At 41.1% G+C, this 15,131-nt stretch overlaps 1 long non-coding RNA gene across 1 annotated transcript in view; it reads right to left on the bottom strand.

The window, feature by feature from the left end:
- Positions 1-528: 528 nt before the first annotated feature.
- Positions 529-15,131, bottom strand: part of LOC137881107 (uncharacterized) — a 63,683-nt gene continuing 49,080 nt past the window's right edge. The window contains exon 4 of the long non-coding RNA XR_011103848.1: positions 529-610. This is a non-coding gene — a long non-coding RNA (uncharacterized lncRNA). The remainder of the gene's footprint in view (positions 611-15,131) is intronic.

Here is a 15,131-nt window from a genome sequence, read left to right on the forward strand (position 1 = left end):
ATTATTTAAAAATAATAAGAATTCATATTTAATCAATACAAATATAATATAAACAATCAGCAGAAAGAGTACATATTTTAGGTGCACGAACTAAACTTTATAGGTTCAGTAAATTAGGCAGCTTCTCCAAATGTACAGTCTTGGTAAATAAAATAAACCGTTATTAAGATTTTTGTTGAATAAAATTTAAAGCTGTATTTAGTTGTACTGGGAAGTTAATTTTTTTCTTTAAAAATTAATTTTCCAAGTACAAGTACTACTCCCACTATTTGCCAAGATACAATAACTATGAGGGACTAATTTAAAATTCATTATTAGAACAATGCAAACAAAAATTTAACAAGCATTTAGGAGTAAATTTTCTTTGTGGGAGTGAGTGAAAGTGGACAAGACGTGAAGCGAAACAAGGTAGCTGGTTGTGTTGACAAACGACATGCTGAAACAGATGTTCCTGCAGGTGGACATGAAGATCAATAGGCAGTGGAGAGCAGCTAGATAGTTACCTGAGCTGCTAGAACTTGTAGCAGATGTTAAACAGACTGATGCCCCGGAAGGCTGATCAATGGACAGGAGGCAGATGGAGGAGAACATGGAGGAGTGCTGGGAGGCGCTGTTAGCAGAGAGAAACATAAAATAATGGGAGTCACATTTGATATGTAGATGGGCGCCTGTCCACAATGTTAACCCATCAACACAAAAATAATAGGCTTCAACTTTGGGGAAACTTCCACTTCAGCCAAAACTCAGCTCACTTCATAGACTTCTATGTCATCCTAATTACTGGTGAATATACCTTGTCAAAGTCAGGATCCTGTAAAGCTGATTATTTGTCCCGTATCATAATTCCAAACAGGTAGGTTAGGGCACCGTGATGACCATTATAAGGCATGAGAAACGACAGATTCAGCATTTTCTTCTGGGCAAAAAACTTGCCTAATTAGCAGTGGTAAGAGGCAGTGTCAGGCTGCGATCTAACAGACTATCACCTTTACCTCCCATTAGTGAATTAAATACACACTGAAAATCCCAAAGCATCTCTTGGCCCTCACTACCAGGTATAACTAGTGCATTATCAATCTTACTTTACGAGCACATATGACAAAAATGGCATATTTGCAATGTTTGTAGTGGAACATATTTTTCAGGTATTTTGCAATACAAATACCAAGAAATATAATTGAAAATATTCATTTGACAGCTTGAGCACATACATTACATTTAGTGTACGACACAATGCTCATCATGCAGTGAAAAATGAAATTGCAGTGCACTAGATTTATAGTTAGAAGCAACGTCTCTCTCTCAGTTCTTTCCCCCTAATACCGTACACCTGCATGAGCACATACACAGACCCACAGAAACACACACATACGCTTGCACACACACGCACAGATCTTCTGACATCCAGTGTCCCAGTGGCCTTGCTGTCCGAGAAGCAACTTGAACTAGGCGATAACCTGATAGACTTTATCTTGTCTTCCCTGGGTCTCAGTGAAGCCTGAAGAAGACACTTCAACTGCACAGCATCCCCCCAGAGTCCTAACCTTCCCCTCATCTCTCCTCGCCACCATCGGTGCCTGAAAGCTGTCAGCGGCCTGTTGCTTATTGATGTTTCTGCATGTTTTATGTCTCCCTGAGATATGACGGCCCTGACACAGTGCTGATTTCAATCAGCTTGCCACATACCGCAGAGAATGACAGCTGGGTAAAGTAAGAAGGACAAAAAAAAAGGAAAGAATTGGTGGGGATGTCATTGGCTCAGATCAGCTCCGGCCTAGTCTCTGACCGGGGATTCTCCTCCCTTCTAATGAAAATGTTTCATTCACATCTCACATCTCATGCCTCCCTCGCTGATGAATTCAATAGAAGAAAAAAGAGAAACGAATAGTGAGGGAAAGAAATTCAGCTTTTGTCGGATTGGAGAGGCAAGAAGAGAGGATGACCCCTGAGCCAAAGGTTTTGACACTGCATCAATCCCTTTAGGGGTGAGGCCTGCTGGACCAGCTCTGGCTGAAGATTACTTCAGCACATCTGAGGGATGGCTGCTCTATCTATTTCACACATTCTATGCAGAGGAGAGCCTTGTATGCTTTGGATCCTGAGCTGCCCAGTAAATTAGGTCTGAGATCATTCCATGGAATGAGGGGAGCTATCCGGGGCAATTCAACTCCAAACCATTGACAGAGAGCTTACCGAATCCCTGAAAAAAAAGGGAGACACATCTAGTCCCTTATTCTCTTTATGATACCAACTAGAATGTACCGTGGGTAATCCCAATAAGGCTCTTTACTTGCAAATTCAAGTATATGCACACATGTACCGATAAGACGCTCCCACGCAGCTTTCTCACATACGTGTTATTGACAAGCATATCACATCTATTCAGCTCTCTGCGCTTTTGTCCCTATCTGAAGTAATATCTTTGACTTATTACAGGGTGCGGAGCTAAATATGATGTGGAGATAATTGTAAATTCTCATCAACATTTCAGACTGCTGGGCGGGTTCGAAACCGTTGCGGCGTCAGACAAACTGTACTGTTGTATTTTATGTTAACCAGAACGTTTATATATATTTTTTTTAAAGATTTCTTTACAAGAAAATATTCATTGTACATTTTTTGTTGATTCCTAAATTATTCTATATGTTCACTAACAGCACTTATCGGTATAACTGTTTAATATGGAGGCTTTGTTGTGTTTTTCTTGCCTCTGTTTTCTGCAACATTATCTCAAACTTTAACTTAATCTAAACTGGACATTAAAAGTAGAAAAAAAATCTCCACGATCTCATAGTCTTTTCAAACTTGTGTTTGTCTGAATCTGATAAAGCAAAATGTATTCATTATTTATCTTCTGTTTTCATTGAGAGATATCAAATTAATAGCTCTAGTCGGGGGACTTTACTTTGAGTGTGCAGTCATATTTCACTTTCAGTTTTTTTATAGAACACAATTACTGCGGCCATAATGAGATTCAAAACAAAGACTAAATTAGCTGTCATTAAATTATTTCAATTTCCGTACCCTAATAGAAGATTGTGACAGGTGTCATAGTTGCCGTTATGTTTGGCTTCACAACATGTTATAATGGATAATTGATCCATCAAAAAACATCAAGCTAAGGCAATAACTGGCTTGAGACTAGCGTAGTGAACATGCAGAAAATCGAATTTAACCCCGTGTTGACTAAGACACTCCCTTGCTCTGTCGATCAAGCATGTCTCTCCTTGACAGCTCTGTTCGCATGTTGTTAAATAATCTAAAGGGAAAAAAGAAACATGAAAGAAAAAGCAGTCTCAGAGGAACTGTCACAGAGAAAGGAGAATGCCATGGGGGGCGAGGAATGCCTTCAGTCGCACCGCTTTTCACATTTTAATTTCAGTCTGCGGGACTGACTCATGGTAGCGCCTGAGTGAGTGGGTCCTGGGAGTCAGGGCTCGGGCTGACCCCTGAGCATAGACAAGCCCAGAGAGATGTCAGCTGAGAGCTCCTGAGGATCACCAGGCTGCCAAGCGCTTTGAAAGCTGCTGCCAATTCAGCCTAAGTTTCAGCTGAATGGTCGCCACAGAGAAGGGGAGCGACAGCAATAAAAACAGGTTGCAAAAGGAAGAGAATTTGCTTTCAAAATGTATTTGGCCTTTGACCTTGCATCCAACCCTGTGGCCTCTGTCTTTGAAGCTGAGCATATTTTTTGAGAGACATTGAAAGAGGGGAGGGTTTTAGGGGTGGACTTGGGGCCTGTCAGTATAAATATATTAATAATCTGACAGCTTCATCTGCTTTTGAGGGCTAGACTTGACAGCTTCACAATGGCCTGCGCTGTAGTCCTTCTCGTACATGTCTAGCTTTCCTGTCTGAACAACACAGAGAGTTTATTAAGACATCACACTCCTGTGAAGTATTGATTTTACACCAGTCTCTGTCACTTACTGTATCAGCCCAAGCTGGAGCTCCAAAATAAACTATGACAGCTGCATGTAACCTGCTGAATATGTTTGAGCGAACTGCTCAGTTCAGGTAAATGTGTTTTTTATTTTGTTGTACATCTTTAATCAAATATCACCTGACCAAGTTCCGTGATCAAACATAAATACACAACAAAAAAATATGTTTAGATTTTTTTTTTCTTCTAAAAAAAGAAAATAATTTTTTTTTTGACAGTGACAAATAAAGGAGAAACGCATTAGAGGGGAGGTTGTTGCAATTAAGTTTCTGCAGTTCAGGAAAAAGGAGCGAATGCTATCTTGAACAAAGGAGGGGGATGTGCATCTGCCTGTGGAAACGCGCCCCGCCTCTCAGACAGTGCGTCTGTCCGTGGAGAGACAGAGGGAGAGAGGGGTCAGAGGGAGCACAGGTAATTGAGGTGTCCCCTCCCCTCCCTTTTTTCCAGGGCTTCTCACCCCATCCTTTCACCCCCCACCCTATCCACACAGCGGGCACAATTACGCTCCCCATCACCCCACCAGCTGGCCCCCGTGATCCCACACTTCTTACTAAACGCGACTCCATCGGCCCTTTTCCTCTTAACCTCTCAGCACCCGCTCCCGGGGAATGGTAAGGCTGCACACAAAACTGGGGGAAAAAGAACTCAGGCAGTTCTACTTCTTTTAATACTTTGCAAAAAACAGAACAAAAATAGAGAAGTTGAGTTAAATGCAGGTTGTGTATTGAGAATTAAACTGGCTTTGTGATAGCTGTACTGAGGCATCTCTGAGCAGGAACCTACAGACATATAGCAGTACTGAAAAATGATTTAACTGTATAACTATCACATTCAAATGCAAATAGGAGGCTGTGGATTAGAGTAAAATAATGTAATAAACACTGCTAAAATGTTGTGATAATTAATGTTACACTTTAAATTAGAGGAAATCTGAAACATTTAGGTACATTTGAAGAATAAATTCTACTTTCAATGAGGAATAGCTAATCCAACTTCCAGTATACCAATAATTTAAATAAAATGTAATAGCTATCAACATGTATGTTAATTGGGTGGCTTGAAATAGATTTCAACACCCGAGTGTCAGTCTGATCATATCTCTCGAAACACGCTCAGTGTCTCTTGATAGACAGTGTTTTCACTCCATCCCTTCACATTAATGAGTGGGAAGGCTCTCCTGTGCTTTAATACCTGAAATAATACCATATGGTAAAATGTAAACAACATCTGCATATTCATGTCATAACTTCATCTGTTTAATTAGTTCCAGCAAAGCAGTTTACCCTCTGAGGCCCTCCCTGTCAGAGCAGTGATGGCAGAGCCGTGCCCTGCTGTCGGTCCTGACAGTCCTCCATTGTTCAGTTGACGCTCCTGCCCTGTCTGTTTAATGCCAGGTGCATCTTTACAGGCCACGGATCAGGTGAAGTGAGTTAGGGAGCTTCTTTCACAATAATACCGAACCTGACATATCCCTCTTTAGCAAGGACACCTACCAATTATTTCAGGATATTCTATTATATGTAAACACAGCTTGGTTGAAAGCCAAACTTTCACCGAATGACACCATCTCTGACATGCATCAGCCACCGTAAACATCAATATGTGTGGTGAAATGCATCTGTTTTTATTCTAGACAACCGTATTGTCAGATAGAATGTGATACTTACTGTTCGGCTCAATCATGTGTGTAAAATAATAGCCAGACAGTGTTTAATTTTTCTATTTAAATGCTGGCCAAGTTTAAACCAATCCAACAGACTCTTGCCATGAAATATAATTCATACAGGAATATGTGACTTTGATATATAACACTGCTTCACATTATTTGTATGCGTGTTTCATTTGGCAATCACTATTCCTGTATGTTATGAAAACAATGCTAGCAGTGCCAGAAAATTCACAATGTTTAAAAACAAAATAAAAAAACAAACAAAAAAACAACTTTTTTTTTCTTTTCTGGACACTTGTCCTACAAACAAAGGCAAAATAAAGAAAAAACAGGGCAACATGGTATGAGAAGCCTGAGTGGGCATTCTCTAATTAAATTCTCCTTCATCAGAGGCTCGTTTGTGCACAAGCATTAATACTTTTGACCCCATGTAGCCTGAACGCTAACATGCCTGAGGAAGGAAAAAGAGGAGTGAAATGAAAGAGAAAAACATGAAGGAATATCTTATTAGGGGAGTCAGGCATGTTTTGGCCCTCGTCTCTTGATGGCTGCTCTTGGTGTCGCGACCTACTGGCGTCTAGCTAATACGACAGTGTACGCCGTGCCATTGTTCTCAATCAATAACTAATTATCAAAGTACTGGCTCCGACTTGTATTGTCCTCTTTGCTTGGAGCCCCTTGTTGTGGACTGAAAGACAGAAAGGGGGAAGAAAGGGGAAAGGAGGGTGGCTTTTGGCTGCACAGGGATGCTGCCGCCACAACATCCTCACAAGCCTTTCAAGATGCACTGTGCCGTCAGTTTGAATTACCGTCCCCTACTAATTGATATGAATTAGAACAGAAGAATTATTGTTGCTGCTGAATGTCATAACGATATCCTCAAAGTAATCATGGGAGACAAAAAGAGAACAGCACAAAACACACAAGCAGACCAAATAAGAAAAGACAAATTAAGCCGACTCCTGCTAGGGACTTTGCAAACGAGGCTTTAAACAATGGGGAAGGAAAATTAGACTGCTACCAATCTGTAAGTTTCATTATTTCAATCTCGTTTGCAAGTATGAACCACAAATTTAACTAAACAAAGAGGATTCCTTCTCCAAAAAAAACTGCATAAAGTTGTTATATTTGTGAGCCATATCTTAATCATCAACAGGTTCAAACGCAGCACTCTAATCACTGATACAATGTCCTTTTATCACCTAGTCATTGTTCGTTGGTTTTTTACAAATGAGCTGACTGAAATAGAGGAACCCAGTAATTTGTAGTTGGCAACACAGGGTGGATTGTGTGCTGGTGCCTGTCTGTCTCTGTGCTTTCTAATGGAGTGGCGAGTCCTGTCATCCCACGTGGCAGCACAGTTCACTTCTCCGCAGTCCTGTTGGTGCCATAGCCACCAGGACTGGGGTCCAAAGCCCCCCAGGAGCCCAGGGGGTGGCTGGTGCCCCAGTGGCAGGCAGGGGTCAGCCTAGTAAAAGTGCAGCACTCAGGACAGTGAGTCTAATCCCACAGCAAGACCATGGCAGCTGGAGCGGCCCGTTCTGTTCAGCCTGCGTAATGATATCACTTGCACTGGATCTGATGTCTGACCTCATTACCAGAGTTTAATTGCGTTGCTAACAGACTTTCAGTTCTTCTTTTCTCTGGCCTCTTTCTGTTTTTGATAGCACTCCAGAAGAATGTCTCTGTTGCTCACAAAACTAAATACATTTTCTCTAAGTTTTTTCCTGTTTATTATGTGGTCATTAAAATTTAAATGAATAATATTGAGTCTTGGCCAAACAGGTAAAATATGATTTTTCTTTCAATTTTAAATCAGTTAAATACTGGAAAAATCTACTCATGTGATTTATTTATTTATACATGGTGTGAAAGCACATACGCCACTTAGAGTCGGAAACAAAATTCCAAAATTCCAGAAAAAATGTAAACTAAACAACAACTTAAACATATTGTTTTTCTAAAAATGACATGTGGTTATTGATAGCGGAATAATTTGAAATAGAAAAGAGTATTAAACCAGCAGCTCATTAACACCTTTTAAATATACCTGGACCATATCACATTGTATTTATTACAGATGGGTGTGAAAAAGCTTCATTACATATGTAAATGATGATGGTGTTGTTCACACTTTTAATTAGGTAATGATTTTAATTCATTTTTTTTACTTCAATCCACAGTTATAAGCAAGGATTTGAAAGTCACAATTTTACCTTCAGATTTTTATACTGAGGTTTACACTCATTTATGTAAAGCCACATGTTCTGGATAACTAAAGAGGATTGGGCATTCCGTCTCAGAGGAAATGTTTCTTTTCTATTTCTGCAGGCTGTTTTGATGCTTTGAACCCAGAGAAGCCACCCTCCCGCCCCAACTTGTTGTGAGCCGTGCGGCCTGAGAGCTAACTGTAACCTGCCCTCCGCCATCAAGGAAATAACTCTCTTTCATGCCATGATACCACATGAAATATGAATAATGAAAACAGACAAAGTTGTGGTGTAAATAGGAAGCATGACTGGGGCTTGGTGTTGCAGATAGCGGCTCTGTTGCCTCGCTATTACCAGCTTTCTCCCTCCCACACAGCTCAAGAGGTAGTGTCATCTTAGTTTCCTACTCGGAGCCCAAGCTACGGCCCTCCGTAACCCGCACACCCTTAGGTAGCTACCACTGGGTCATGGGGAATGGGCCACCACTGTTAATGGGGTTGCTCTTTGAAAGCATCACAACACAAGTAAACAGGGCACTCCATTGTGTATTAAGCGCAGTGAAACTTGGAGTAAAAGTATCATGGTGGGTAAAGGTTACAGTCAGAAGATATTCAAGTGTGTGTGTGCGTGTGTGTGTCTGTCTGCAAACAGCAGTCTGTGTACAGGTGCTGTGAAAAAGATGCTGTGCTGTATTGAGAATGCCTCATTACCACCCTATCCGTTTTCTTGGGCTCATATAGTGTAACAATGTGCCCTTGAAAACAGACCCCAATTAATTCTTTGCATTGTGCATGTGGATAGATTTTCCAATATTCTCATCATGAAAGAGCAATTATAATTCCATGATTCATATGCACACTCCATTTGAAGCAGCTATCCTCGCCCATTGTCAGTTGTCAGAGTAGAGGATAAACCATGAAAAGTCCTAATCCTGCTATGGGCAGTGGGCTTTAATGAGCAGCCTGTCTCAGGCAGAGCCATGTGATTCCCTGGCTAGGGCCAGACCAGTGCAACGTGGAGGTCAGCTCCTAATGGAGGGCTCCATGGCTCCCCCTCTGGAGAAGGGCGGAGCCCACTTACTTTGACCTGTTAAGTCAAGTTGCTCTCCTCTGACCCTCCAAAAGATGCCTGGATGTGGGAGATTGTCAGGAAAGCTACAGCACAAACAGCCGAGCTGCCTGCAGGCAATGAGGCTCACTAGAAATGAAAGAAGGAAAAAAAAAAGAAAACGCCAGCTTAGAACAAGAGACTGGAGCCTGTGAAAGATGTAAATTCAAAGCAAAAGCAGCAGAACTCTAACCTATGGGCTATTATGCAGCAAGTGAAACAGAGCTGCCGCTTGGAATTAGGGGACAATAGGGAGTTCAGGCCAGGGGCATTTAACCAATGGACATCTAGTGTATCAGATCCCAATCTTAATGACATCAGTGACCGAAGCTTTGCAGAAACTCTGATCTCTGGTGGCATAAAGAAAGGGTCACAGCCAGAGGGGATTAGTAAAATATATGGAGAAAAAAAGAAAAATATGAAAAAAGAAAGGATAATGAAAAGAGGTTATGAGAAACCAGGGGGAATATTATTGCTGGACTTCACCGAGATGCAGAGAGGAGGAAAAAGCTGTGCAAATAGTCATGGGATTGCAAAGTCAATAATACGTGCAATCTTCACAGACAGAAAGCTATAATCAACAAAGATCCATATTGAGGGTGAATGCCAGAGTTTTTCAAAATGTCAGTGGAGTGTGTTTGCAGAAGGGCAGGAATGACAGATGAAGAGCAGGGAGGTGAGTGGCAGGGACACGAGGACAGGCGGACTCTGTGCTGATGAGGTCCTGGACACAGAGACCAGGCAAAGTGCAGCGCCGGGCCAGGAGAGTACTCTGCCTCAGCCTGCTCCCTACAGAAAAGCCAAGAGGAGTCAGCAGTACTACTGCTATCTAATGGGAACAGTCCACTTAAAATTCATAGGTTAACAAGACAGTAGGCAGCCTGGATTGCAAAATGGTAGCAAGAGTGATTTTTTTGAAGACACTTTAAATCAACAATTTTAGCAATGATAAAATTACCTTTTCCTTCCTGGTACAGTCCTATAAAATACAATGCTTTGTACTGACAGACAAAACAGAGCAACTGGGTGATTGTGAAGGAAGTGCAGTTTCTGTGAATATAAGCACTTAAGTTGAGTAATTTTAGAGATATAGATATTTTCCATTTTCAACTCTGACAAAAATGCAGTGAAATGGAGGGACCATTTTTTCCTTTTCGATTTCTGTCTGGTAAATCCTTTTCAAACGCAATTCCTATTCTTCTTTTGAGGTCTTTTAAGTCATTATAAATGTTTTCTCTCTCCCCCTCTCTCTGTCTGTCTCTCTCTCTCCCTCTCCCTAGCTTTGGTCTTCTTGAATAAAATAAGTGCAGATTTGCTGGAAATCAGTGGCTTTTGTGTGTGGCTGCAGGAGCATGGTGAAATGTTTGGACACTAATACCCATTCATTTCGGTAGCACCATAAATAAAAGCTGCCAGCTACGCGGCTGCCATGAAGTGGTATTCTTTGGTGCCCAGCAGGATGTCCTGTTCACATTAGCGCAGCAGGGAAAACTGGCCGGAACAGCCAGACAACTAAATCAAGACATTGTCAACTTCTGACAAAATTGCTATTGGGATGAGAACCGGTTTTAAGAGGAGTGGTGCATGTCTGGTTGTGTGCATGTTGCTGTGTGTGTGTGTGTGTGTGTGTGTGTGTGTGTGTGTTTAAGTGTGTGTGTGTGTGTGTGTGTGTGTGTGTGTGTGTGTGTGTGTTTGTAAGACCGAGAGAAACAGAGAGGGAGAGCAAGATAATGAAAGAACAAGAGATGCATGGGGGACATGAATCTTTTCAAAATGCAGTATATTCTGAAAAATAATTCCTAACAGAGTAACACCATGGGGCTGACATGAATGAGGAAGTGTTGCTAGAATGGCTACGACAGTGCTTAGATCAGGAAATAAAACCTAAGCCTCCACAAACACTCATCTCCTGCTGTGTTTTTCCCTCAATCCATGCCAAAATGCTTCTATAGATCAATTTCACAATATGTATGTTGAGCAAGCTTTAAAATGTTGAAAAAAGAAAATACACCTGCAATGTATTCTGAGTTTGTCATGGTGCTTCAATCCAGGGACTAGATTTTGATTAGTTTTAGGATGACAGGGCTCTGGCCTGCAGTCATTTTGGGCCACCTAATTAACGACTGAACATAAGTCTCCTGTCTGTACATATAAACTTTACTAATCCCCGCAAAAAAAAGAGAGAAAAAAAAAAGATCAGAGGTAAATCTTGGAGCATCTGTGCTAAACTTACACCAGGTCAGGGCAAACAGCACACATGTGACAGGATGTCATAAAGCATACTCATTTAAACACAGTCCAAGCCCTGGGCTAGATTTGCAGGTGGTCGATTGCCTGGTCTTCACAGAGGTTAGCTCTTAGGGAGTGCTAAAAGCTGAAGGTCTGAAAGGAGTCCCATCATCAGAGGAGGCCTTAGTGCCAACAAGACCCAGATAATGACAACTCTGACCTCAGTTAAGTACATAACACAGCAAGAGCTCTTGGATGTGCTGCCCAGAACAATGTACGGGGAGAAGGGAAATGCTGCGCCAGGGCCACAGCTGGGACATACCATGCCAGTGGGCTTGCCATTTTGATTAGGGGTAAGTAAGCCTTTTAACTTAGTTAGATTGAAAAGAAAAAAGACAGGGTGGAGTTTCTATTCATATCTTTTTGCCTTATAAAGCCTACTTGACAACACAGTGGTTCAACACTTCCCTACAATGGGGAAATGAACCATTACGGTGCATGTCAGAGGCCTAATGTGTACTGCAGATTATACATGGAGGAAAAGATTGAAATGAGGTTTGGCAGTGCCACCGTGAGGTTGCGGCTGGATTTCGTGTATCTCGAGGCATCCTGGAGCCCATCCAGACGGCCCCTCTTTTGGAGTTCTGTGAACTGGAGATGAGAGGAGTGCTCCCTCTTTCTGCAGGCTCTAAGTTGGAGTCTTCGCTGTAGGGTTCAGTGGACCTTGAGAAAACACCAGTGAATCCGTCACCATCATCCCTCCTGGGACAAAGCTGGCTGGCCACTTCTGAAGCTCCAGTGACCCAAGGCTTGAACCCTGCTGCTCTCCATTCCCTGCCCTACGCAGCCACTGGGAATCTATGACCTCAAGTTCATCGGGAATCACACACTTGCATGGCAACTTCAAAAGCAATGACTTGCTCTGTCATGTTTTTAAACTGTGTTGTGCCCTCCACTGGCTCTGTGCATATTGACAAAATATTACCAATAATTTATTTTCCAGAAAGCAAAGACGTATCATGGAAACAAAGCTTTGTTGTTTTTTTTACATTTGAGTCTCCACATTGAAAACTTATCATGAAAATATGAAAACAGTTGTGATTTTGTAAGAGCTTTCTTACTGCATCCAAGCCCAGATGGCTCTTAATTGGTTGGCAAAGGGAGCAAGAGGTCTTTTTTTGAGGCGTGAGTGTGTGATTGTTGCTGCTGAATTGCTGCTGTGAAAGGCTGGCTGCGTGATGTGGAGATGGAACAGTGTGAGAACAGGTCACACAATGGAGCCACCAGCCTTGCACGCGGGGGGATGTTGGGGGTGAGTGGTGTTTGTCTGTTGGGGGGGAAACGAAAGATAGCTTAAGAAGGAAAAGTGGAGGCATGTAAGGGAGGGTGGAAATACAGAAAATCTACTGAGAGTGAGAAAGTCATCGTTTTTATCCAGTGACTATTCTCTCATGTACTTTAATGCTGCTCATGCCCAGTATTCATATTCAACACTTCATCTAAGAAAGAAAATATGAACTACTGTCAACAAACAACCTCTGATAACCTGAAATTCAGTTGATCTGACACCCTGTCCTGGGGAACACTAATTTATCAACAATAATACTGGTAGTCTTCTGTTACTGTCTAATAACTGTCTAATAACTACTTATGTGCATCAATGTCAAAATCATTGTCCCCTTAATGCCACTATCACCACTTCCTGACAATTATTTATATTATTGCCTACAAATAAATAATCTGTACTATACATAAAATGTTCCACAACAAATAATTACTATTAGGAGTGTAATTGTGCATATTCATCCTAAACACTTTAGTATAGGAAGTTCTTTCAATAAACACCTTTTTTTTTTGTTTAATACAGGCTATAAACCAAATAATTCAAAGCACTAATAGTGTAAAAGAGTTCAATTGCAGTCTTCATCTTGTAACATGCAGATCATCAATATACAAAAGTTCCACTCAGAAAGGTGCCAGTTGTTGAATCTCTCAGTAACGACACCAATGCTAGTCAGAATAGCTTACAGTATTTGCATACAGGATAAACTAGCTAGCATCATATGGTGAATGCAAGTGAGAAGCCAGAGCTGTAAGCATTTAAACAGTTTTGAACAAGAAGCTGTGGATTGGAGGAAAACTGTGAGAGAATATAAAATGTACAAAAAACACACCAAATGTTGACCACAAAACTGTACACAGTGAATCACTTTGCGTACTGTTAAACTTGTATTCGCAGGAGTGGGAGTAACAAATTAAATGCATTCTTGTTACTGTAAAAAAAGTGTTTTTTGTATGAGTGTGCGTCTACTTTTAAAAAAATCTGTAATTTTGCTTTTACTCAAGTATTTTTTTGAAAGACATGATAAACCGTGTGAGACAGAAACTAAAGAATGTTGCCAAATCAGCAGCAAAAAAGAAGCTGCTGGTGTATCTGCAGCTGCAGGAGGACAGAGCTCCATGCCCGGAGAGGCGCCGCTTCTTTAAAAGATACATGTTGAATGTGTATGTGCACTAACAGAGTGGGGTGGGTGCAAAGGGTGCATTTGGGCCAAGCCTAGCAGTTTGTGAACAGTACAGAAGATGCTCCAACAATGCAATAAAATTAAGGACATTATTATAGGTCATGTATATAGTAAAATGTATTGTATCTTTTTTTTGTTTTTACCGTCAATACACAGCTTTTCTAATGTTTTTGAAAATCTCTGTCACAGTTGTAACTGAAGAGCAGTCAATCAGCTCAAAATGTTGAAAACATGAAAACATTTGAGAAGCACAGTGGGACAGAGAAGTGGACTGGTCATATTATGCATTGGGAATGAATGAGCGATTGAACCTTTGTAGTGCACAAGGCTCAGATCCCAGGTTCAGACAGAAAGGAATGTATTGTTGGTTTGGACATTAGGCCCTTGTGGTGTGATGTACTACCACCAGCCATATGTTGAATGTTAATGCAATATATTTTGTAGCCTAAAGATTTTTTTGTAAATGTAATTGTTCTTTCATATATCATATACAATTCTGTTTTAATGACCACCTTTTAAAATATAATAAACATTTTAACTGACCTACTTTTTTTTTATCAGAGTACATTTTTACACAAATAACGGTACTTTTACTTTAGTGACATATTTAAGGAAGCTTTCCATCCTTGTATATTCTATATAGTAAAGTCAAATAACTTCACCTTACTTCAACACACTGCTTCCCCCCACACCTGCATTATTACCATGTGCCTTGTGGGTAATATATATTTAACAAAGCGATCTTTGCTTAATAAAACACTGCAGGTCTTCAGGCTCTGAGAGGGGAGATATAACCAGGAAAGATGGAGACTTAACACTTGTGCAACACCATCTAACAGGATGTCTTCATGAGCAAGGAGCAAAATTAAGCTGTGTCAAAATGGCAGGCCATGGGAGAGGTTGCGGTAGACATCAAATCAACAGCAGTCCAATACAGGATCCCATTATCAATGACACTATATGGGTGCCCCCGGCCAAAAGTCCCCTGTACTGCAGAACTTAAGGTGTTGCTTGATTCATTAGTGCCTGTGTCTGAGCCGAGGTGATGGCTCTCTCATTGTCCTGAGAGGGGTGAAAACTGGAATGTCTTTTCTTCCTGTCAACACTATGTCACTTTAATTTCTTTTACTGACGCCCAGTCTTGACACCTGGAAAGGTTTGACCGAGCATGGTAGCAAGGGATCATAGGAGAGTCCTATTTAAAGCGAGTGGTTGACACTGTTGACATTTCATTCTCCTTCTTCCTTGCAGCCTCACCTTTTCTTGTAAGAATAGAAAAATGCATCGCATTAAAAAGGTAGATAAGTTGTTCATTGTTTGAAAGACCAGATAATGATCAGTCATAACTGAGATGTTCTCTAAAAATTTGGCAAGACACGGACACTATCATCTGCACGTTTGAAACTGATCACAGATGGCCAGGGGAGGGATTCTGGATATTAAAATAA

The sequence above is a fragment of the Cebidichthys violaceus genome, unplaced genomic scaffold (genome assembly GCF_023349555.1).
Source record: "Cebidichthys violaceus isolate CVI_PGR_0920_01 unplaced genomic scaffold, fCebVio1.0.p SCAF_3, whole genome shotgun sequence".
NCBI classification, from domain to species: domain Eukaryota; kingdom Metazoa; phylum Chordata; class Actinopteri; order Perciformes; family Stichaeidae; genus Cebidichthys; species Cebidichthys violaceus.